This window comes from Panthera leo, chromosome D2 (genome assembly GCF_018350215.1).
Source record: "Panthera leo isolate Ple1 chromosome D2, P.leo_Ple1_pat1.1, whole genome shotgun sequence".
Classification (NCBI taxonomy): domain Eukaryota; kingdom Metazoa; phylum Chordata; class Mammalia; order Carnivora; family Felidae; genus Panthera; species Panthera leo.
In genome coordinates, this window is record NC_056689.1 from 2,587,930 (window position 1) to 2,612,500 (window position 24,571).

The 24,571-nt window shown below is 37.8% G+C and overlaps 1 long non-coding RNA gene across 2 annotated transcripts in view; it reads left to right on the top strand.

Annotated features, from left to right (window-relative positions):
- LOC122202334 overlaps nt 1–16,109 on the top strand; it is a 32,744-nt gene extending 16,635 nt beyond the window's left edge. For both annotated transcript variants that reach the window (XR_006194600.1, XR_006194599.1), the window contains 3 exons: nt 3,408–3,521; nt 11,072–11,119; nt 15,828–16,109. This is a non-coding gene — a long non-coding RNA (uncharacterized LOC122202334). The remainder of the gene's footprint in view (nt 1–3,407; nt 3,522–11,071; nt 11,120–15,827) is intronic.
- The last annotated feature ends 8,462 nt before the right edge of the window (nt 16,110–24,571 follow it).

Sequence of the window (24,571 nt, forward strand, 5' to 3'; positions counted from 1 at the left end):
CTTCCTCTCCTGTCCAGTTGGCCTGGCTGAGACACGTGGCCCCCTCTAGTCCAAGGGGCTGGAAACACAGAGGCTGGCTGCGTGGGTGTAACTGCTGAAATTACAGAGGCTGGCTACACCACCACCGGGGTGGGGGTGCCACAGCGGGCACTGGTGGCCTCTGTCACTGTCACTCTCCTTCCTTATAGAGCATACCAGCCTGGGGTTTGGAGGCTTGGAGTTGTCTCATCCCATGTCTTCTGGTGAGTTTACGCCACAGAGGAGAATAGAACACACATATGGCATGGAGGTCCTTAAAAATAAATGTGTACCACACATAACCGGAGCCTGAGGGCACTGGATGACAACATGTAATATACAGTGTCCAGACTGCAACCTAGGAGCAGAACAGGGCGCTATGGAACAGGAAATGGGAGCACATGTGGACTTGACTTAATAAAGGTATACAACATTAGCTCGTTAACTATAACGAATGTACAACACTAATGTGAGATGTCACTAACAAGATGAACACGGTGTGGCAATACGGTCAGTTTCTGTACTGTCTTGGCATTGTTCTAGAAATCTAAAGTTGCTTTAGAAAAGTTAATAAAAATAAATGTGAATTGCCGAGCATTAAGTGCCTATTTGCTTACCTTATTACATGCAGGACGTAAGCGTGCTGTGAAACACAGGTAACAGTGCAATAGCTAGCTGAGAAAGAACTAGCTTCAGATAATATTCCTGGACTCCAGGTTGAGTTAAATATAAAATAGCAAAAGATAAAATGAAATGAAGATTAAGGGCACCTGAAGAGTTCAGTCAGTTAAGCATCCAACTCTTGATTTTTGGCTCAGCTCGTGATCTCATGGTTCGTGTAAAGCGTGGAGCCTGCTTGGGACTCTCTCTCTCCCTGTCTCTCTGCCCCTCCCTGCTCCCACATGTGCACTCAGTTTCTAAATAAATATATAAATACTTAAATCCGTAAATTTGAAAAAAATGAAACGAATGGTTCATAGAATGATGAAATGCCAAGTACTCATTAGCTTGAGTTTCCCCTTCAAATAAGCTGGCTTGTGCTAAATTGAGAAGAATAATTTGTTTTGCTCATTTGTGTTTTTAAAACCAACCCATCTTTATTTAAAAGTTATATGGTTAAAATATACTTTCTCCACTAGACTAAATGTAAAATATATAATTCTTATTTTTGTTCTAGCTTTAATAAGCTATTAACCCACCCATGCTACTTTCCTGAGTCTTCAGACATATATTTGAAGAAAAAACTGCAAATGAAGAAAAACATTGCCAGGGAAGAAAAAAAATGTCAATGTGCATGGCTTTTTTTTTTTTAATTTCAGTAGAAACAAGAAAATTTAAAATGTTGCTTCTTAGAAACAACAGTTTTGTTTTTAATTTTTCTTAAGTTTCACTTATCCTGAGAGAGACAGAGAGTACACATGTGAGCTGGGTGAGGACAGAGAGGGAGAGAGACAGAATCCCAACCATACTCTGAATTATCCGTGCAGATCTTAACACAGGGCTTGATCTCATGCACTGTGAGTCAAGATCAAGAGTCAGATGCTTAAATGACTGAGCCACCCAGGTGCCCCAGAAAGCAGTTTATTTCATGAAACCATTTTAGTAATGAAAAGACTATGTTTGACATTAATTTTATTATCGCATTACCGCATTTTATTATCACATTAAAAAAAAAGTGAACCCATCTAAATTTACAATCTAATCGCCGTAAGAAAAGGAAACCGTGTTTTGTGAGATCGGGATGGTATGGAGTGGGTTGCATTAATTAAATGTGAAGCAGCACCTGCAACAGCATGGTCACAATTCGAGCAGAATTTCTAACGGTAGCTTGTGAATTCTGTACATGCAGTTCATTTTGTTTTCTAAATCATTCTCGTATGCTAATACGAGCATGCATGTTCTTCAAGTGAATGAGGTCAAATCCTTACTAAACTCTTTAGGTAAGGCTTATATTTTGGTTAGGCTGTTTTTGCTTTGAAGGGACAGAAACTCTATTAAGTTCTCTTGTTTAATGGAGGGTCTGTTGATAAATACAAATATTCTAAACCTTACAGAAGAGTAGTTACCCTGAGCACACAAAGTGCGGAAAAATAGATTCATGCAATTGTCATAGAATCAGAACAGGTTGCAAGCAAGCCCGAGCCTAAGAGCCCAGTTACGTGGGCCTTACGTGGGGCAAATACGCGACGATGCCATCAGCCTTCATTCCAGCGCACGCACTGATGCAGCTCAGCTTTTCTCTGTCGGTTCTTAACAATAATAGTCGTCATCTACTGAATGTTCACAGTGTGCCAGACACTGTTCCAGAATACACTGTCTCCTTAGAGCCTCCCACACCCTTATGAAGTAGGTCCCAATACTATTACTGTGGTTGCATTCCATTAGAAAGTGTAATTCACAATTACGGAAGGAGGTGGAGCCAGGACAGAAGAAACAAAGTCCTTGTCCTCTAGATCCTACTGGTTTCTTAAGGAATGAAGTAGTTTTTGGAAATATCTTGGAATGTGGTGCGCAGCCAGTCACCAAAATTTGTAGTGAAAATATTTAATAGCAGAACATTGATGCTATAAAATGGATGCATGAAAAAGTAGTGATCACTATTGTACAATGAATATATTGAGTAAAATATGTATGCGTATATGCATACCTTAAATACATGAAAGAACAGCTACAAAGGTTCACAGTGCTTATTTTTAAGTTTTTTGAGATTATTTATTTTGAGAAAGAGAATGAGCATGTGTGCATGAGCGGGGGAAAACAGAAGGGGACAGAGAATCCCAAGCAGGCTCCATGCTGTCAGCAAAGAGCCAGATGTGGGGCTCAAACTCAGGAACCGTGAGATCATGACCTGAGCTGAAATCAAGAGTCAGATGCTTAACTGAGCCCCCCGGGCGCCCCTCACGGTGCTTATCTCTTGACAACTGACGTGAAAGTGCTTATTTTTTTACCTGCTTGCTTGATTTTGGTGAAATTTCCATTCATTACATTATATATATAAACTTGTAAAATAGGAAAAGAAAGTATAATAAATATCAAAAATATGTAAAACACAACTTGTTGCTATTTTTTTTTACTTTTATATTTGGAAATAATTATTTCCCTTAATGTGTTTATTAATGAATGGAGTTGGGAGTAACTTTAAGAATTCTACACATTTGAATAGTAAATTTAATCTGGAAAGCTGAAGACAAGGGAAGGCATGTATTTACTAGACTGTGAGAAGTGTTTTAAGATTTTGTTCATCAGCCTCATACCTTCTCACTGTTTGGGGTAGAGAGACATTGTTTTTGTAGTAGAATGGGGTGGCTGATAAACTCTCTACTCATTCCAGTAAGATACTTTTGTAAATACTGATTTTCCTTCTTTCTGTTACTTCCTATGACTGAAAGCCTATCTCCAGATATTCAAGCAATGGATTTGAAAAAATGATGTGAAGCATTTACAGTCACAATCCCTTGTGAAGCTTTGGGCATATTTTAGAATTGCATAGGAATCAGATCACGGTAAGAGGAGTGTTTTATTGGGTGAAATTGGACCCTGTGAAGAAATTAGGAAGTTAATCTATTAATAAGCAAATGTGTAAACACTTAAGAAATTTGCAAAACAAATATTCCAAAGACAAAACTACTTGTGCAAGTTACAGATTCTCTGATAAACTCTATGAAGTAGCCTATAAACACAGGTATTCCATGAATAACACCCTTTTTTTTAATTTAACTTAAATCTGAATGGTGCTCACTATGATCTTGAGTGCATGGAAAATTCAATCTCATTCACTCCACATGGTGGTGAGTGAGGGTTCTGGAGTATTAGCACCAAAACATCAGAGGTCTCTGTTTGTTGGTTGTTGATTAATCCACCGGCCATCATAGTCTGTCCACTCCAAGGATTCTGCTGCCTCCATCTGCTATTTCCACGCAGCACTTGAACATGGGGACGTTATCAAAGTAGGGACTGCTGTCTACCTTCTGAAACTCATTTCCTCCTCTTTCCTAATGATGCGATGATAGCTGGGCACATGGCAACATTTCCAGACATGCCTTCCATATGTGTATGAATATGTGACTAAGTTCTTTTCAGTGGAATTTGAAAAGAAGTAATATTTTAGCCCTGGACCTATAGACTGCTCATGATTTCTCATTACTGAAAATTTAATTGTCATTTCAATAGGAAACTTAGCCAACTATAATGCTTTACATATTTTGGTATATTAATTTTAAAACTACTGAAAATTAAACTTTAGCTATACGGTATAAAGTTTGATTGCCAGGTTATTTTGCTAAAGAAATGCAATGTACAACAGTAAAGCCTATTTTTAGAAGAAAAACCATCACAGCTATTTGCAACACCGAAACTCTGTATGTATTTTACATAGCTACACTATGCCATGTTTACTGACTTGTGTTCTGCCTTTTTATTACATGTTTTACCTTATATTTTGTTTGCTACATACTCTTTAGAATTGTCTATTTGGTTAGAAAATTATGAGAATACTTAGAAAATTTAATATATCCGTAACCAGTAGTAATATTTAAGTATTTCACTTGAATATAAATAATGCCAAAATGAGCATATGCATGCTTATGGTCTTGACCTTGGATAATTTTCCTAGAAGTATATTGCATTTACTAAGCAAACAGAAAGACTATCAGAAAGCAGATTTATGTTTTCCACATTACTGTGAAACATTAGCTTTTCTCCACCCCGTGGGTATTAGTGGTTAAAATCCATAGTTTATCTGGTCTTACTCCAATATTATAAAATCTTCTCATGTATGATCTAATAATATGTCCTGATAAGCCTATTATCAATGTTTCAATTTGTCTTTCAACTCATGGCTTCACTTTTATCTAATCATCCATCAGCAGCCTGCAGCTGGGCAGTTGCACCCTTCAAGGAACCAACACTCATCATTAGGTCTGTGTTTAATCAACAGTCAGAGTGATCTCCATGCCTTTTAATTCATGCAGAGAGAAAGTATGCTGCTAATGGGCTACAGTCTCTAAGAGAAAATCCCTTTAGATTCACCTCTGGGAGGTGGCCTAGTATATCTGATAAAGGATACCTTTCCAGGGTTTGAACTTGAGCTAATGAGGCTGACAGCGTTCATTGCAAAGGCAGACAGTAGGCACTTGCTACGTCTGAAAGGAGTTAGTCTGTCTTAAGGACTAGAGATTGCTCTATGTGTTTTTACCCTCTCTTCGTTACCAAATGTACTCCATGATTCGATGGGGTCAGGTAAATTGATGGGTTATCCATAATGAGCTAAATTCATACTTCACCAGGGGAATTCATGAATAAATACCAGTCTTGGAGATCAATTTGATAATGGGAGAAAACTCAAGAGTTCTCTCTCTTTTGGAGAGAATCGGTCTGTTTCTGTTGTACTTGGGCTTGTTGCACTTCAGTTGAGAAGTCTTTTAAAAAAAATGTGGGATGTATGTTCATGTTTGAACAATTAATCATGTCTAGTTCTGTTTATTTAACCATGTCTTTAGTGTCCTTTTAGCTTAATTTTGTCTGATGACAAAACCCTTACTCTCTTCGGGCTTTGTGAGTGGACATAGTCACGAGGGCTGGCTGTGACTTGTAGATCTGACTGGTATACGTGGTGGTGTAAATACCCTCACCGTGGCTGATTTCAAGTTACCAAGGTAACTTTGCAGAATTCCTGACAAGTTATCAGTTAGTGCTTGTGATTCAACACTTACCCAGGGCTCCTGGGATTTCCTCTTTTTATATCCTCTGCGAATGCCCATTTTACATTAAGAAAAAAACCATTTCATGGATTGATTGTATTTCAAAGAGAAAATGACAAACTGTTTCACATTATCAAATATTAAATTTCCTGGTACATATGCAGATTAAACACACACCAGAAGGAGATCACTCTTCTGTTTAGCAGAGCCATACCAGATAAAGCATTAGTAGGTAGTGGACCTTTTGTTCTGAGCTTTGAAAAATAAAAACGATTCCTGCTTAAAACTTAAATTTTCCCAAACAGCCAGATGGACTGCAGAGAATCCATCTATCTTTGTGTAGGAAATAGAGCAGATTGATGTTAACACTAGATACTCATGATAGAGCTTTAAAAATACCCTTCAGCAAGAGAAAATATGGACGTTGTACCCAGGATGCAAAACATCCTAATTTTTAGTAGAATTTATTACAGGAGAAAATAAATGTCTGGCTTCTGACATGAGAAGTGCAGAAATAAACACTCTGTAAAATAAGCGAGCAAAACCGAAATGCAGAGTACATGATTAAGATATTCATAGTTAAGTCAGATAATTTTAAGTGAATTTCCAAGGACATTTTTTTTCATTTTTAAAATAAAAAATAAAAACATCGCAATTTTGGCATGAAGAGAAAAAAAAATGTTGAAAATAATCATTGAATTGGCAATCCAAACTATTGAGAAAAATTAGAAAAACATATAGGTTTAAGTGTGCTTTTGAAATAATTTATAATGATAGCAATTTACTCCACAATGAAGATGACCATGATAAAATTTCCTGCCTTATGAAATTATATTAAAATTTAAAACAACTAAAATTAAAAGTCTGTAAGAACAATTGAATAAGAGAGGTCATTGGTAAATCGAATATGTGAAAATGGATATAAACCATATTATAGTGTTTACATACTACAAATGTACATGCTATTTAATATTGATAAATCTAGAGACATAAATAGTTATAAAAGTAGTTCTAAGAAAAATGTAGATCTACTCAAAAGATGGTCAAAGTACATTTAATGAATATTTAAAATTATTCTGTATGTCCTGGTCAGTGGAATACAGTGTGAAAACCAACAGAAAAACTATAGAGAGTATGTGTGTGTGTGTGTGTACACGCTGTTACTGTATATTACATATATATTTTTAACAGCAGAAACCCTGGGAATCAAAATGAAACTTCAGAAATAAGAGCTAAAGTTTACTTTTCAGATTTGAAAATATCAAAAGGTACTAGTAAATGTACCAATTCACAATCTGGTTATCCTGATCTTGGTGGCTAAGACTGAGAATTTGCAGTAGCCTGTTGCCTTATTTTGTGTGGCTGTAGAGTAGTGATATTTATTAAATATTAGTGGTGGATTTCAGTGATTGAAAGGAGTAACCTATAAGCACATGTTTAATACCAAGCATTGAGTCATAAATAAAACAAATTATGTAGAAGTGATGGTTAGTAAACGTTTCCTAACTCTCAACTCAAGAGACTTCAGGTTTTCTATTTTACAGATACATCATACAGAAGGTGGAAGGAGTTAGTTTCTTTTTTAGGAGTTGCCATGAAGTTTGCTCTCCTTGTCTTACAATCGTTTTTCTAGATCTCGATTTATTATTACATTTACAGAGGGAGGATCCTTTAAAGTTGTAGATCAAATAGCACAGTAATAATTGAACAAAAAACATGGGTAGGAATTATACCTTTGAAGCAACCTGTTGTTTAAATGTTCCTCAAATAGGTATTTGATATCTAAATGAAATTTTCATTTAATTATATTAACTTTTTTGAAAGATGTACAAATGTTGTTCAGAGACACTAACACTCATGATTGGGAAATAGCCTGAATCCTTACATATGAAACTTTCTTATTTGAAAAAAAAAATATGTTGAATAAAAGCATATGTAATATAGTTTCTAATGAGATAAAAAAAAACCCTCTTTATTCATCATTGTAGTTTCTATGTAAACACTCTTAGTATTCATTAGGCATATAGTAAATTAATTTCTAGGAAATCATATTGAGTCTGTGTTTCTTGCCTGTCATAAGTCATTAAGGACAGCAAACACTGGTGAGTATTATAAATTGAGGAATGTGAATGCTACCTGGAAAGTCATTGCAGAATATTTGAGGAAAATGATTATCTTTGGTATTTGGTTTACATTTCATTCAGGTTTTACTCCTAAAGGGATTTACATATACCCACTTCTATGAGTCAGTAAAGAAAGTTGATAGATTATCATCAACTGTTTCTTTAAGCTATCAGCTTTGTTTTCCCTGTTTTCGCTTCCTACTACTTCAGCTGCAAAAGCAACTTTTCACATAGACAAAATTTCTCACAATAAGCAAATAAATATTGTAGATATCGAGGACATGGTTCTGTTACATAGAATTAATGTTAGCAGGGGATAGAAGTAGGAAGGCTTCTCATTTTTACCTGTTGTAATGTAATGAACAGAACACCTCAATACATCCGTCCTTCAAAAGTTGGTGCCTATTGTCATTGATACATATGGTTTCAGATGATTAATATATTGTTGTAATAATTCACCAAGGGATGGGACATCCCTTTAATATTTTACAATTAAAATTCTTCGTTTTCCAATGACATACTTATTCAGATTTTTTTTTTTTTTTTTGGTAATTGCTTATGATAAAACCAATTTCTCTAATCTGTATTGTGTTTCCCCAAATCCCTGCAGTTGTCGAAAACATTTTCCACTTGTGTATGTTTTGTGTTCATACATTTGGAGTAGGAGGAAGCCATACGTAAGTTTACTTCACAATTAATGGATGACCATGTATGGCAAGTCTTCTGCGAAGGGGAAGACACCATGGCCTTCAGCAAATTGCTCAAACTCTGTGCATCTCAATTTCTTCATCTGGCAATGGGGGTTAGGATGCTGTTTCCTCTGGTTTCTGTGAGGTTGAAATGAGTTACTCAAGCCATTCTTGGTACATAGTTAATCCCATCTCCGTGTGAAATAATATTCAGACTTGGTATAAGCATAGCCCGTAAATAAAAATCCTGTAGCATCCCTTCTGGTTCTTCCTCTCTGTAAAACCGTTTGTTGCGAATGACGGGGCGACACCTCTGGTCGTTTCTTGCTACTTTCTTTTCTTGTATCAGCTTGTTCTTCTTCTGAGAGTAATGTTGATTGTTTGAATTATACCTATCATACTGCAAGAACACGTATTACCAAGAACTCCATTTCTCTGTAAATAATGAAGGTCATTTTGTAAAGTACAGAACATCCTTATCTCAGCTACAAAGAGTTCAACAACCACTGTTTCCTCCTTAGGAAAATGTCAGCAGAAACATTTCAGATGTGACTCTTCCACACCTTGCTATAACTTATTTATTTATTTTTTTGTACCCTCCCCCCCATCTCTTCTGGAAGGTGGAATCTTAAATGGGCTGTGGGTTTCACGTTACTGAATACTGCAAGAAATACGCCTTTTGTTAATTACTCCTTAATTTATAGAATATTATCCTTTTTCACTACCAAATCCATACCAGTGGGGGCTAAAACTTCAGGCTTGATCTCAGCATGCACTTACACTTACAAATAAATGGTTTCAGTGTTGGGAACCATGGAGTCTGAGGACCTGCTTTCACTTCCTAGCTTATCTGCACCCCGTTTCTGTAACGTTGGGCAGGTTATCCACCTCTTAAGTTTTCTTATCAGGCATAATGATTGAAAAAACACCCATCTAATAGTGTTATTATTTTAATTAAATTGGACACAATACTTAGCATAGGGGCAGTATATAGCAAAAATAAAACAATTGATGATGATAGTTTAGAATCAAAATATACATGGTCTACGTGTTTATGTTTAGTATATGTACATTCTATTTCTAGACTGTGCATATAGATTAGTGGTTCATTTTAATGCTTAGTATAGTATTGGGCACATAATAAAAGTTTACACATTAGTTGACTTAAGTTTTCTTTCTAAGAGACATAACAATAATGACTGCTTATCCTTTAGATCACCTACTGGCTGGTTTCGGGGAGATAGTAACGAGATGTGTGTTATCTTGTGAGAATATGCTAGCAGATTCACCTTTCAACATCATGGGCTGGTGGTTACAATATTCAGTATATTTCCATGTATAATTTAAACAGATATTGAGAGTTTGCTAGTTTTCTATCATTTATATTTAAAAAAAAACTAGTACAGAAAAGATGAGAGATTAAAAACAAGTATGTTTTAAACTGTATTTGTCCAGTATAACAAGTATACAGCCAAAGAGGTAAACTGAAACCACTGAGCTAAATTCAGAAAGGTTGATTTTAGTTAAGAAAATACTTGCAAGTGTAAAAGATGTTGGAAAATGGCTGGTTTTGTCCATGGTGACGAGGTTTCCTGATGCTAATAATATTGAGTCAGGAAGGGAATTTCTATCAGGTAATCACTGGTATAAGTTGAACCTAATTGCACTCTAAAATTAAATTCAAGATTAAAAAGAAAATCAGAGTCACATGACATTAGCCCTGGGAAAATGACCCTGGGCTAAAAGATTCTCACAGATAAACATCGCAGTGAGCACAGCTTGCCAATATATGTTAGTATGTAAGTCACCAGATGTTACAAAACACTACTGTTAACTGTAATATAAAACACACATTCTCTTCTTGTTGATAGTACCTAATTTTAAATTTTAGGTAAGCAACTTTTTTTTTTTTTAGGAAAAATATGTCTCCAAATGTTGATCGAGATTTGTATTTGCTAAATCTGACTGTCTTATGACACGTCATACATAATTCCTTTGATTTTGAAGGTGGTTGACTATTTCACATTTACCTTTGCATGGTACATAAAATAAATTTTGTTCGGGAAGATTTTATTTGGTACCCCAGTTTATCTTCATTGTGTTATGTAACTGTAAGATTGCATTTACTTATCTGCTTATGCTATTAATAGCATCTCTTATCCAAAGGATGCTTCATTGTTATATTTAAACATGTATTTATCAATAATATTAAGACATATATGTTATTAGTGGATAACAGCTACATTGGACAAGAGATTACTTCTTCCAGTATCTAGCCTGTGTGTGTGTGTGTGTGTGTGTGTGTGTGTGTGTGTGTGTGTGTGTAGTGGTGTTTTTGTATGTACCTCTTGGCTTTATGTTTTTATTTATTCATTTTTATTACCTAAACATATTTTCAAACCTTACACTATAGACGTGTATAAATACATAGCCCTATAAGCATGTTCCATAAAATAAATCTTCGGTTTAGTTTACTTATTGACTGATGGATTGATTGATTGATGCATTCTATTCTGTGTTTTATCAATGATTTCTTCTCAAGTCCCTCAAGTCCACCTTGAACCACTTTCTTCTCCGCTGAAACAGGCAGGTAATTCCAAATGCTAATACAACTTTCTGAACGTTTCTAGTCTTAGAGCATGCCAGTCTAAATATGACATAGACATTTTTCATGCACAGATTGTTTTAGAATTGAGATTTGCTTAAGATATTCCTGATATTAATATATTATAGTTACCCTAAGAATAGCATGTTTTCTTCCAGGTTCTATGAAAGTTAAGTGAATTCTCACAAGCTCTTTTTGTTTTTTTTTTTTTGTTAGTGGTATAGTGTTCCTGTAGACCCCCGAGGAGTCTGTTTACCATTCCTGGTTATGAAGCTGAGCTGTTTTGATGGTTAAAAAGTATTGTGATCACATGCAAGGGGTCCATTTATATGGAGGGAAGGATAGCTTGATGGTTTTATCTGCATAGTTTCCTTTGGAGTTAATGTGAATGCAAGAAAAATTAAGACATTTATTTATTTTTTTACCTGTCACATGCATTCAGATGTTAGCAGCTGTGCTTTTTCAGGGGTAATATACAATGAAAAATATGTATCCGTACTCTTATGAGTCATTTTAAAACATAATACTCTGAAGGATGGAGAGGGTAATGCCGTCAATTGTTTTCATGTTTTAGGATCACACTGCAAGCACGCCAGCTGGACTCTGGGCACTGGCGTGATGTCTCTGGCATGCACTGGCACCGCCCCCTAGTGGGCGACATAGATTGCCATTGTGAGTCTGCTTCTCTAGGTCCCTTTTTTCAAGTTAAGAACTTGAATCACCATTAGAGGAGTAATAACCAAATTAGGTAATTAAGTGAGAAAGTGAAGCAAGAATTTTAAGAGTTAAATTTTGTTTGTGTTGCTTCGTATTCCTAGGAAACAGGTAGTAAAAGTAATTGACAAAAATCCTGAATGAGTGAATTAGTCTGCGTGGCAAATACGACAAATAGTGTAACTACTCCTTATATTTAAATCCTAGTTACTTTTCATAGAAGTAGGGAAATAAAAAGTTCAACACTTGAAGCTGTCATTTGAAATGAAGTTATATTTGTTTTAGTAATTACACCCTTTGTAGCTTAACTGTCAGAGATATGCACCAATGAGTGCCTGATCTACTTAAGTCATTACCATAAGGATTAATTCACTTTAGACCTGCTACGATAGCCTCAGCATCTTTAAAAAGTGCATCACGAGACTCTCAGTATGGGGGCACTATAGGAGATTATGTCAAATGTTATGAACAAACAATGTAGAACGAAAAACTCGGCATAGTTTCTTGTTCTTGCTTTTTTGCTTGTTTGTTTGTTTTCCCTTTCTGCTTTTTACTTTAATGAAACTCCAGATTGTTTCTTTGGAATTCTACATAACAAATGAGATTTTTCAATATTCAGTGCAATTAAGGACAGTCATGTAAATAAAACATAAAATCATTACCTGGTTTTTTCCACCTGAACTGTAATTGAGAGTCATTATGTTTCAAATAATTTTATTATGAAATCTTGGCCTACTATGATTCTTTGTCAAGGAGTATTGTGATACTATTTCATTTTTAAAGAACTGTCCATTGCATTTAAAAGTTATGAGAGAGGCGCCTGGGTGGCTCAGTCGGTTGAGCGTCCAACTTTGGCTCAGGTCAGGATCTCGCGGTCCGTGGGTTCGAGCCCCGCATCGGGCTCTGTGCTGATGGCTCGGAGCCTGGAGCCTGCTTCCGATTCTGTGTCTCCCTCTCTGTCTACCCCTCCCCCGTTCATGCTCTGTCTCTCCTTGTCTCAAAAATAAATAAAAAACGTTAAAAAAATTTAAAAAAATAAATAAAAGTTATGAGAAAAAATATTAGAAAGTGGTAGAATTATAGTCAAAAGAATGAATGCAGAACCTTATAAAGAAACTACTATCTATGGTGATCAGACATTGTTCCATATGGAGAGCAGTTCTGTGAGGTGGTATTAAAGTCCTATAAAAAAGTACTGTGGTTAAAAAAAGAGAGAAATAGTAGAATTTGAAAGTGGTTTAAAAGGCTTCTTTACTATACATGTCTTAGCACCTTTAATGTGTGAGAAGGATGTGGAATGTGGTCTTTTCCAAGTTAATCTAATACGGGATTTTTGCATGCAGTATGCTGTAGAAATAATGTGGAAAATGGTGACCTCTGTGTCACTTCAAATCCTCCAAATGTTTTACTCTCTCTGATTTCCACACTGTGTTTTTAATTTTTTTTAAGGTTTATTTATTTTTGAGACAGAGAGAGACAGAGCATGAATGGGGGAGGGTCAGAGAGAGAGGGAGACACTGAATCCGAAACAGGCTTCAGGCTCCGAGCTGTCAGCACAGAGCCGGACGCAGGGCTCGAACTCACAGACCGCGAGATCATGACCTGAGCCGAAGTTGGCCGCTTAACCGACTGAGCCATCCAAGCGCCCCCACATTGTGTTTTTGCTGAAATGTAGGTGCAGGAGTGTGTAAGGTCAAAGAGCTAAATGTGATAATGGAATGACAACATCAAACAAAGATCTCTCCTTAAAGGGGTTGCTTCTCCTCTCCTGCAGCTCCTGAAAGTGTTGTCTGTCTCACTTAAACGTGCCCTCGAAGCTGCTACCCACAGTCACACAGCTTTACTCTGTGGTTAAATACAGATTTAGCTCCAGGGCACCATCTGGGGGGGTGGATTCTAGCCCCCCTCTTCTCTGCTAGCTTCCCGGGAAGGTTTGAGCCTAAGACATCATCCTTTTTTGTTAAATGGCAGCCAAAAAAATGGGACTTTATTGTTGCCAAAATTTTCCCAAAACCTCTACTCTCTGCTGAAATGAGTATTGCACTTCTTGTATTTTTTTAAGCTGGACTCCAGTAACTGGTAGAAGATTTAAGAGCTTGATGCTTTTTTGTGGCCACCAGTGAAAGATTCATTTTTTTTATATTCAAATTAATTAAACCAAAATAATTATTCAGAATATTGTAGACCTCAGCATTACTTGCATAACTTACTTGTGGAAATACTAGTTATTTTTCTTAAAGCAATAGTCTATGATTTTTATGTCTTTAACAGCAATTAAATGTATTCTTAGAATTTTATCCTCTAAATGTGGCATTTACTATCCCCCACCCCCATTGATAAGAGTTAGCTAAAAGTTTCAACAATTACTTCTGGAGTTGTAAAAAAAAAAAAAAAAAGGAAAAAAAAAGAAGAGATTATTATTTGTAGATAGCCAGCAATATTCACATCATCTTTCTGAAGAAATATCGGTGCAGAGAACAGACCTCTTGGAAAGGCATGGGGCGTTCTTTCTCCATGAGCTAAAGACTTCATCATGAAGGTACAGACCAGAGCTCAGCTTATAGTTTCAGTCTGCAGACTCTACAATAAAATGACTTTGGTTTCCAAAGGTTTTCTCCAAATGCTCCATTACTTTCAAGAAACTCAGCGAGGCAGTGGAGTCCTCGTTACTTTTAATTTGGAATGATATAAACTCTTCTGACTCTACATAAGGGGCAGGGTTTGTTTATTTTAATGAATGTCCTCCATCCTGGAGAAAGGCAGAGTAAGCTTAGCCCCAGGATTCATTTCAAACTTCAGATAGTAGTTCCATTTTTGCTTTTGTGTTTCATCGGAACTTTTGATGGACACTTGGAAAAAAACAGTGTGGTACATCACTTTAGGCAGATTCTAAGAAGACAAAGTAATATTGTTTTGTGTCTTTTAGTTTTATTTATTAGGGCGATTAAGGTCACTTAAGTTATTGCTAAAGTTATAAAATGACAAGTTGATTTGAACTCTCTTAGGACTGCGTCTGTTTCTTTGTCATACATTATTTTTTGAACTAGATTCGAGTTTCTATTGATTGTAGTTGCAAAATAATATACTTTACTACTTGAACATTCCAACCTTAGCAAATAAAGAGAATCTTTGGCTTTGTGAAGGAGCCTGTTACTGGACAGCATAAAAAGATGTGAGGAAAATTGAAATTTCAATCATATAACCTTACTCAAATTTCTTAACCTCTTCACTTAAATTTCCCCAGGATAAATATCTAATCAGAACAAAATAACATTTTTTCCCCATCGAAGAATTCTGATTTCTCCCAAAATGTATATTTCCCCAAAACATCAGCTGAGTAAATGGGGTAAGGTTTGCATACAAATTCAAAAATACTTGCTTTAGTTTCTAAATATTTAAAATTCACATTGATGTGAATATTAGTGACTTCTAAATGAAAAGTGATCCTTTTTAGGAAATTGGATGTAAAAACCTTTAGAGTTCTTTTGGTCAATATATTCTACATTTATAGGTACATCCTTTAAATTATGTATGTTTTTATTATGTATTAAACATATATAGATTCATATAACCCTAAGCATATACTATAATGTATATATAAATATAGATACATATGTCATGTATATTTGTACATATATGCATGTAAATTCTAGTTTTTACCATATTCTTGTTTTGTGGCAATCTTCTTGAGTATCTCACCATCTACACAAAAGCATTTTTAATGTATGCTCCCGTAGTGGTTTTACCAGTTAATGTCAAATCATTTAGTATTTGTGTAATAATAATGAAACATCATTACAGTGAGCTGAAAAAGCTCATATACATACATTTCCTGAGTTTAATCTATTTAACACATGTTCTTTATTAGATTTTAAAAATTAAACATGGCAAGTGAAATTCCTCTCTGAATTTGTCAAAAAAATTTTTTTGCAACTATGAGGTCTTTCTGAACTGATAGACTCTGTGTTCTGATGTCTAGGGCTCAGATATCCTGTTGTGATCTACTTACATTTCCAGCATAATGATCAGCGTCTTCTGGTTCTTCCATTGCGGGATTGAAAATTTACTCTGGCTTTTCCCTGTAAGAGCCGTTACCTGGTTACCATCACGGGCTCGAACTGCTCTGTGGCAGCAGTGATCGGGACAAGCCTACCCCCAGCAGGAAAAAAATGTCGTCCCAGGACTAAAACAGTTTCCTGTTAGCGGTCTGTACATTCTGCATAAACAATGCCTGTCCACCAGTCTCCACTTGCCTCTCACTAAAAATAGCCCTTGACAACTTGGGATGTCTCAGACTAATTATTTTGTCCGCCAAGCATCTGATATTTCCTGCTTCTCTCCCTTTATTTGCACACATATTCATTCTTCCTCTCGAGGTGTCTTTAAGGCATAGATCAGCCGGTTCCCTTTGGGAGTCCTAATAATTGTCTCTGCCTATGGATTTAGGATGTCAGAGGAGTATATGATTTTATATGTGAACAAATGATTGATGGAATATTCTATGGCTTTGTAAAAGAGGACACTAAAACTCAGAGAAGGGAAATGTGCTCATCTAAAATCTTATGATACCATCTAAAGTAATTTGCAGTATTTTCATAAGTGTATTTTAATGGGATTAGCACCCAAGCAATTTGCTCATGTATATTACGTGGGACCCCAAGAAATGTTTTAACCACCCGAGAGAGTAACTTTCTTTTTGGCTGGTAAAATCTTTAATTTTGTCAATGATCTAAAATTAGCTAGAATAATAAAAGGAACGTTATTTCTGAACCATTCGAGAAGTTGTCACAGTATATCCTTTTACCCTCAGATACTTGAAATGTTTATTGATTGTTGAGAGAGCAAAAAAAGAGCAGGGGAGGGGCAGAGAGAAAGGGAGACACAGAATCTGAAGCAGGCTCTAGGCTCTGAGCTGTCAGTGCAGAGCCTGATGTGGGGCTCAAACCCACGAACTATGAGATCATGAAGTGAGTTGGAAGCTCAACCGAGTGAGCCACCCAGGCACCCCCAGAACTATCTCTATTTTAAAGATAATATTAGGGGTGCCTGGGTTGTTCACTTGGTTGAATGTCCAACTTTTGATATCAGCTCAGGTCATGCTCTCACTGTCATGGGATCAAGTCCCACTTCCGGCTCTGTGCTGAGCATGCAGCCTGCTTAAGGTCTCTCTCTCCCTCTCCCTCTCCCTCTCCCTCTCCCTCTCCCTCTCCCCCCTCTCCCTCTCCCCCTCTCCCTCTCCCCCTCTCCCTCTCTCCCTCTCCCTCTCCCTCTCCCTCTCCCTCTCCCTCTCCCTCTCCCTCACCCTCACCCTCACCCTCACCCTCACCCTCACCCTCTCCCTCCCTCCCTCTTTCTGTCCCTCCCCTCTCTCACAAACCTGCACTCTCTCTCAAAAAAAAATTAAAATGAATAAGATTCAAAATAAAATATATTTGTATTCACATAAAGGACTTAGAAAATAACTCTATCTCAAAAGAAAAAATAGGGGCGCCTGGGTGGCTCAGTCGGTTGAGCGCCGACTTCGGCTCAGGTCACGATCTCGCGGTCTGTGAGTTCAAGCCCCGCATCGGGCCCCTGTGCTGACAGCTCAGAGCCCGGAGCCTGTTTCAGATTCTGTGTCTCCCTCTCTCTGACCCTCCCCCATTCATGCTCTGTCTCTCTCTGTCTCAAAAATGAATAAAAACGTTAAAAAATTTTTTTTAAAAGAAAAAATTTAGTAAAAAAATAATAATTGCAATTAATTACAATGGGGAAGAACAGAACTGATTCATTCAACAATTGATGATTTAGTTAAAAATGAAAATGGCACTTTTCATATTAAAGGAACATTAAAGGACAAATCAGAGAGATGTTGATTTCTTAAGAAAATTTCTAAAAAATAAAGTGGTGGTTTTGTGATAAGCAAATGGCATATAAACAAAGGACCTTTCCTGAAAAATGTAAGTGAAAACGGATAAATCAGGAGAAATACTGTTTTTGGATAAAAGATTCATCTGTATAAAGTGACCTCTCCCTCCCCCCCCCCCGGATATTGATCACCGATAGTAACAGAAATTGAATAGCAATCACAAGAGGATTATTTTAACCTTGATTTGATCATGTTCTTCTTAGCTAACCTGAAATAATATGCGCTCCAGACAAATCCAGAGAATTTTAAAGATTAAGAAGGAGAAGCTGAAGCAGGAAGAGACTGTAAAGAACATGAACTATAAACTGATTTAAACGTCTTGAGTGGGCTTGAATTATTAGCCACAGACTACAAATTTACTATTTTCTTGAAAGTTTATTTATTTATTTTGAGGGAGAGAGAGAGAGAGAACACGAGCAGGGGGAAGGGCAGAGACAGAGGGAGAATCCCAAGCAGGCTCCAGGCTGTCCGCGCAGAGCCCAACGTGGGGCTCAAACTCACCAACCGTGAGATCATGACTGAGCCGAAGTCAAGAGTTGGACGCTGATGGTTTGACCGTCTTAGCCACCCAGGGGCTCCAGAATTTACTAGTTTTTACTTCCCTTATTTAACAACTCTGTGGGAGAGTTCCCAGCCTGGAAAGGAGCAGGGGACCTTCTGCTCCAGGGGAAAAGGAAGTGGGCGTATATGAAGGACAGGTCAGGCCCCTGTGGCCAGTGCCAGTGAAGGGAGGGGGGGCTTAGGTGGTGGAGAGGAGGTCCGTGTGACAGGGGCGTTTAGAACCAGGTAAGGCATTTGAATTTATCGGAATACAGCAAGAAACCGGGAGGGTGACATGATTTGACTTCACTTTGAGATTTTGATGGTTTGATGTCTCATGATTGAATCAATAGATGCACTTCCTGTTGGCAAGCTTCCTATGGATGGACACCCCTTCTAATTAGCTTGCTGATTATTTTTACTTTCGTCCAGATGCTTTGCTGTTGGCGCGCAGGGATAGGACTGAAGATGAAGGAAACACATCTTAAGATATTTTTAAAATTTCTGTTTACTGTAAGAATGATTCCAGAGCCTGTTAGAAAGTCATCCAAAAATAAGCACTGTGCTTGTGATGTCTCAAATGAGAACGATTTAGCACCTTTGTTATTTTCACTCACAACTGAAACATCTTTGTTTCCATTTGCTTCATGCGTATAAGTCGGTACTATGAAAATTACCATAAAGCTTTGTTGATGAAGAGAATCTGAGGTAAATGAAAACTCTGCTGCATTATGCTTGATTTGCTTTTGACATCCCAGGTCTTTGATCAAAGTACCATTTAGAGAAAACTATGCTTCTTCTGATACTATCGTGTTTTATTATTTATTTTTTTAATGCTTATGTGTTTTGAGAGACAGAGTGCATGTGCACATGCCCATGAGTGGGGGGGGGGGGGGGGGGGGGGGGGGGGGGGGGGGGGGGGAGGGAGGGAGAGAGAGAGAGAGAATATATCCCAAGCAGGATCCACACTGTCAGCACAGAATCCGATGTAGAACTCAATCTCACGAACCATGAGATCGTGACCTGAGCTGAAATTAAGAGTCAGACACTTAACCGACTGAACCACCCAGGCACCCCTAGGTTTTATTTTAATATTACTTGGTATCCACTCAGTGGAAAAGTCTCCATTTTAGGAAGAGAGACACAGAAACTAGGCAGTTATTAACCAGATGGCACTGACCCTAATTTTTCCTTAGCTGCATGGTAGAGATTGTATGCTTTAGCGTGTGTGTGTGTCTGTGTGTGCACACACACACACACACACGGATGGTGATCAGGGTGCATGTGGGGGCTCGGAAACATGGTATGGGTGCATCACAACCATGGCTGAAAGCAGAAGCAGACAATGCATTTCTCTAGAGAATATTAGGTAATTGGAAAAATCAATCCATTAAGTTCTTTTAAAGAATAAGTCCAGTCACCTAAACAATTTTATTTTAGCAGTTCCTAGATGGATTAGCTGTGTGTCATGTCCTAGAAAGAGTCAAAAAGAATCTCTGATGGAGCCCTTCCTTTCTTTTATTTTAATGCTTATTTTTGAGAGAGAGAGAGAGAGAGAGAGAGAGCGAGAGTGCGCGTGCGAGCTAGTGCACAAATGGGGGAGAGGGAAAGAGAGAGAGAGACAGAATCCAAAGCAGGTTCCAGGCTCTGAGCTGTCAGCACAGAGCCTGATGTGGAGCTCAAAGTCATGAACTGGGAGATCGTAACCTGAGCCAAAGTTGGATGCTTAAGTGACTGAGCCACCCAGGCGCCCCAGGACCAATACCCCATGGTATTGTACATTCCTTTCTGACGGAGTCTGTACTGATATCCTCACCATACATGTTCGAGGTGCCCACTGTCGTTCGTGGTGTATGAGTTTGGGGCTTTCTCAGAGTGTCCTTCTGCTTGAATCCAATAATCTTGTAAGATAAGAACTATCACTTGCACGTGGACTGATCAAATGCCTTCTCAGTTGATTCTGGGCTAGGTCATCTGAAATGCATGAAAGTTGGAATATTTAATATCCTGTCTTGTTCCAGCAAAACATGAAAAATATTCAAGCCAACAGCCCTTTGTGAAACATAGCCTATTTTTTTTTATCAGTTGTTTACCTTTTAATGTCTTTGAAGTCCCAGAAACACGACTCTTTCTGTTTGAGTGTCGGATTATGAAGTATGTGTGAATGTAGATACAATTTGGACAGCTTTATGGGGAGTTTGACTTGTAATGCTATGATATGAAATAAACAGGTTGATTTGAACACTTTTAATGTGATTTATAATGTTTACACACATCTGTTGGTTCTGCTTTTCAGTAAACCTGCCAATTAATTTTAGTAATACAAGACATATGCCTTCTTCAAAAGAAACACACACATGTTTTACAGGAAAAAAAAAAAAGTAATAGTTTTCCTTCTCTCTATTCTCTGGTGCCTTGTAACTACCATGAGGGAGACAATGGCATAGTAAGGTTCTATTGGGCATAGTAAGGTTCTATTCAATGTGTTTATGGAAATGCATTCTCACGACCGACATGACAACTGATGGAGATGTTGGTTCAGAAGTAGAAGGTGAAAGAATAAGACAGGAGAATTAGAGATGTCCAGACATCGTCTGGGGTCATTTTGTGTAATGAGTTCACTAGTCCAGAGAAAGAGCTGTGTTTGTAACACACCTAAATTTCCTGACTGAGCTGGAGAAAGTGTTATTCAGAAAGCTGTTAGGATCACCCAATAGTACACCTTGTCACTTGGCAAGAAATAGTTACTTATGTGGGAAATCATAATAGTTATAAGGATGGATTTTGTAGCCACAGAGCCCAACGTTTGAAGTGAAAGTTTATCAAGTGCACTTTTGGGCAATTTAAATAAACACTCTGAGGGGCGCCTGGGTGGCTCAGTCAGTCAAGCGTCCAGTTTCGGCTCAGGTCACAATCTCACGGTTTGTGGGTTCGAGCCCTGTGCTGGGCTCTGTGCTGACAGCTCAGAGCCCGGAGCCTGCTTCAGATTCTGTGTCTCCCTCTCTCTCTGCCCCTCCCTTGCCGGTGCGCTGTCTCTCTCTGTCTCTCCCTCTCTGTCTGTCTCTCTCTCAAAGATAAATATTTTAAAAAATTAAAAAATTAAACACTCTGAACCTTAGCTATTAAACCTGATATGGGCTCATGATTATGGGTTTCATGGTATTGTACATTGCACTGGATTATTTTGATAATAAATTAGATTATGCACATAACACATGAATCTCATTACAGTGTCCACAAATACCAGCTATTGTTATTTTTCTATTAAATAAAACAAGCTATTAAAAATTATTAGTCCGTCAGAACGCTCCTGGTTTCCAAAATCTTGTTTCAAAAACAAACAACCATGAGCCCAGTTCTCTTCTTCTAGTTCCAACTATTTTCCTTTATTGCTTGTCACGTTAGTTCATTAAACCCAATTTTACTAGTATTTTGTGCAAATATACGTGAGATGCAGAGAAGTAGGAGTCGATCATACATTCTAAATTTTCACAATCTGTACTGTATATATGCATGCATACAAATAACTACTATGGGACTAGAAGTTGACCTTTTACAGCACCTCCTCATTTGACTTTGCATCTAGACCTGAAGTATATTCTGATCTGCATCTTATTTTACAAATATGGAAACAGAGCCATTGCCTTAGCATTATGCAGATGATAAGTGTGCAGTTATAAGGATAGGCCTTAGGATTTCAGATCTAAGGCCTTTAGACCTTATGAACCAAGTCAGGATAGGAAAAATGCTATTTGAGGAGTCAAGTGAATAAATACTTGAATGCGCCTTGAATAGAGGAATGGTTCCTACACGCCCGTGGTTGCGTTTCTTCTCCTTGTACAGAGTGATTAACCGAGACTGTGGAATGCAGTAATGGTTGAGAAAACTGAAAAGGAAATTTCCAAAAAGCTTGGTCTCTCTAGTAATCAGATAGGACTATTAATGTGTCACTTTATGAGTATTCCATTATTTTTATTATTACATTAAACTCTGCAGTGATACGATGCGCAATAGAGTTGGAGATTGGAAATATGAGTAAAGGAATAAATTGTTCTAATTTATCTAATTCCTTTTCACTTTATTACAGGCCACTACATTTAAAAAGCATTTGTTTTACGGAATGAAGTTTGAGCCATAGTTTTCACAATGAGTATTACTTTTTCCATTGTTTTATCTTTTATTATAGGCATCATTTCAAAATACAAAAGTACTTTAAATGTAGATGCAACAAAAACATTAAATAACATTTATTGGTGCTTATTGCATGTCCCACATTCATTAGGTGCTAATATATGGGAATAGCTAAGCATTTTACGTGTGTTATCTTCTTCTGGATCATTATTACAGCCTTCTTAGCTATAGATTAGCACTGGTCCTATTAGCATCACAAGCAAGGAGATTTGAGCCTAAGCAGTCCCGGGGTCCTCACACGGCAGATCAGAGGGGTCGGAGACTAACGCTGGCCTCGACCTTGTACATGACTTTGAATATTTAGGTTTCAACTGACTCGTCCATTATACATGTCACACCTCCTTCCTCACATGGGTCTCGTTTAGTACAGTGGGTACTAGGGAGGCAACCACAGTGTGCTCAGTGTTAAATGCTAGTGTATCACGACTCCTTTTCTCAGATGCTACTTCAGCTACCTGTTGTATGTTCTGCATAGAATCGATTCAGGGCAGATACAAAAATGAAATGGGTAAATACCGGTTTTGAGGAACTTTTGGTACTAAAGTGGAGATAAGATACACGTATGTTAAAAGCGGCAGGATGGAGTGTCTCTTCACAATTACAGGGTAGGTAGACAGATTTCCAAATTGTTGTCTGCTTTGATCCGTTGGCCACGTTGCCTCCAGCTGCACATGTCAGGACTCTCCACTCATGAACTCTTTTTTTTTTTTTTTTTTAATGTTTAATTTTGAGAGCGAGCGAGAGGCAGAGCATGAGGAGGGGAGGGGCAGAGAGAGAGGGAGACAACAGAGTCTGGAACAGCTCCAGCCTCTGAGCTGTCAGCACAGAGCCTCACATGGGCTTGGACTCGAGAACCCCGAGATCATGAGCTGAGCTGAAGTTGGACACTTAACTGACTGAGCCACCCAGGCGCCCCTCCACACATTAACCCTTAAAAGCCTTTTAATTTTGGGTGGAAACAGTGCTGAGTTCATTCCAGTACTCTAGTCCAATTCCATTGTGTTGCAGCAGCCACAGAGAGCATTATGGTCAACTCCGGCCCTGGTACATGATCCCACAACGCAAGATTTAACTGCGGTCTGGAAACTCTACTCTTGGATTTCTGTGATTTAAGTAACAGATTTGGCATTGAATTCATGTCCCCCAACTCAGATCTTCTCATAGACAGCTCTTCTAGGTGTCAAACATTTATTCCAAAATTAATCTTGTATATAATCAGAGGAAAAATCATAAAGTTGTGTAAGACCAAGGATTTTGTGAGGTTAAATTCATCCAATAAGGAGTCTAAATATCAATCTCATGATTCCAAAAATGAATACAAACTTTCTCATTTATGACCTTTCTAGAATATATGTGTGAAACAGTATAATATAGGAAGCAGTCTCTCCATTTTAAGACTGGCCCAATGTGATAAAATTAGTAAGAGTTTGTCTGGAATGTATATGCATACACAATAAGAGGGCATAAAAATACATATTACGGGTTCAAGTATACCAATTTGAGTTTGGCTTGTATATGTATGTTGAAATATATTAGATGAGATACATTGGAGCAAAGAAGGGAAAATGATGATGGTTGAAGTTTAAAATACACTAGAGGGGTGCCTGGGTGGCTCAGTCGGTTAAGTGCCCAACTTTGGCTTAGGTCATGATCTCACGATTCGTGGGTTTGGGCTCAACATAGAGATCTGTGCTGACAGCTCAGAGCCTGGAGCCTGCTTCTGTTTCTGTGTCTCCCTCTCTCTCTGCCCCTCCCTGGTTGCCCCCTCCCTCTCAAACATAAATAAACATTAAAAACATAGACTAGAATAAAGTAGGATGAAATAGAATTATTATTTTTTTGAGAGAAAGTGATTGGGGGAGAGGGGCAGAGGGAGGGGGAGAGAGAGGATTTTTTTTTTTTTTTTAGTGTTTATCTTAGAGAGAGAGAGAGCAAGCAGGAGGGGCAGAGAGAGGGAGACACAGAATCCAACAACTCAGGCTCCAAACTGTCAGCACAGAGCCTGACTCGGGCTTGAATTCATGAACAGTGAGATCATGAACTGAGCCAAAGTCAGATGCTTAACCAACAGAGCCGCCCTAGGT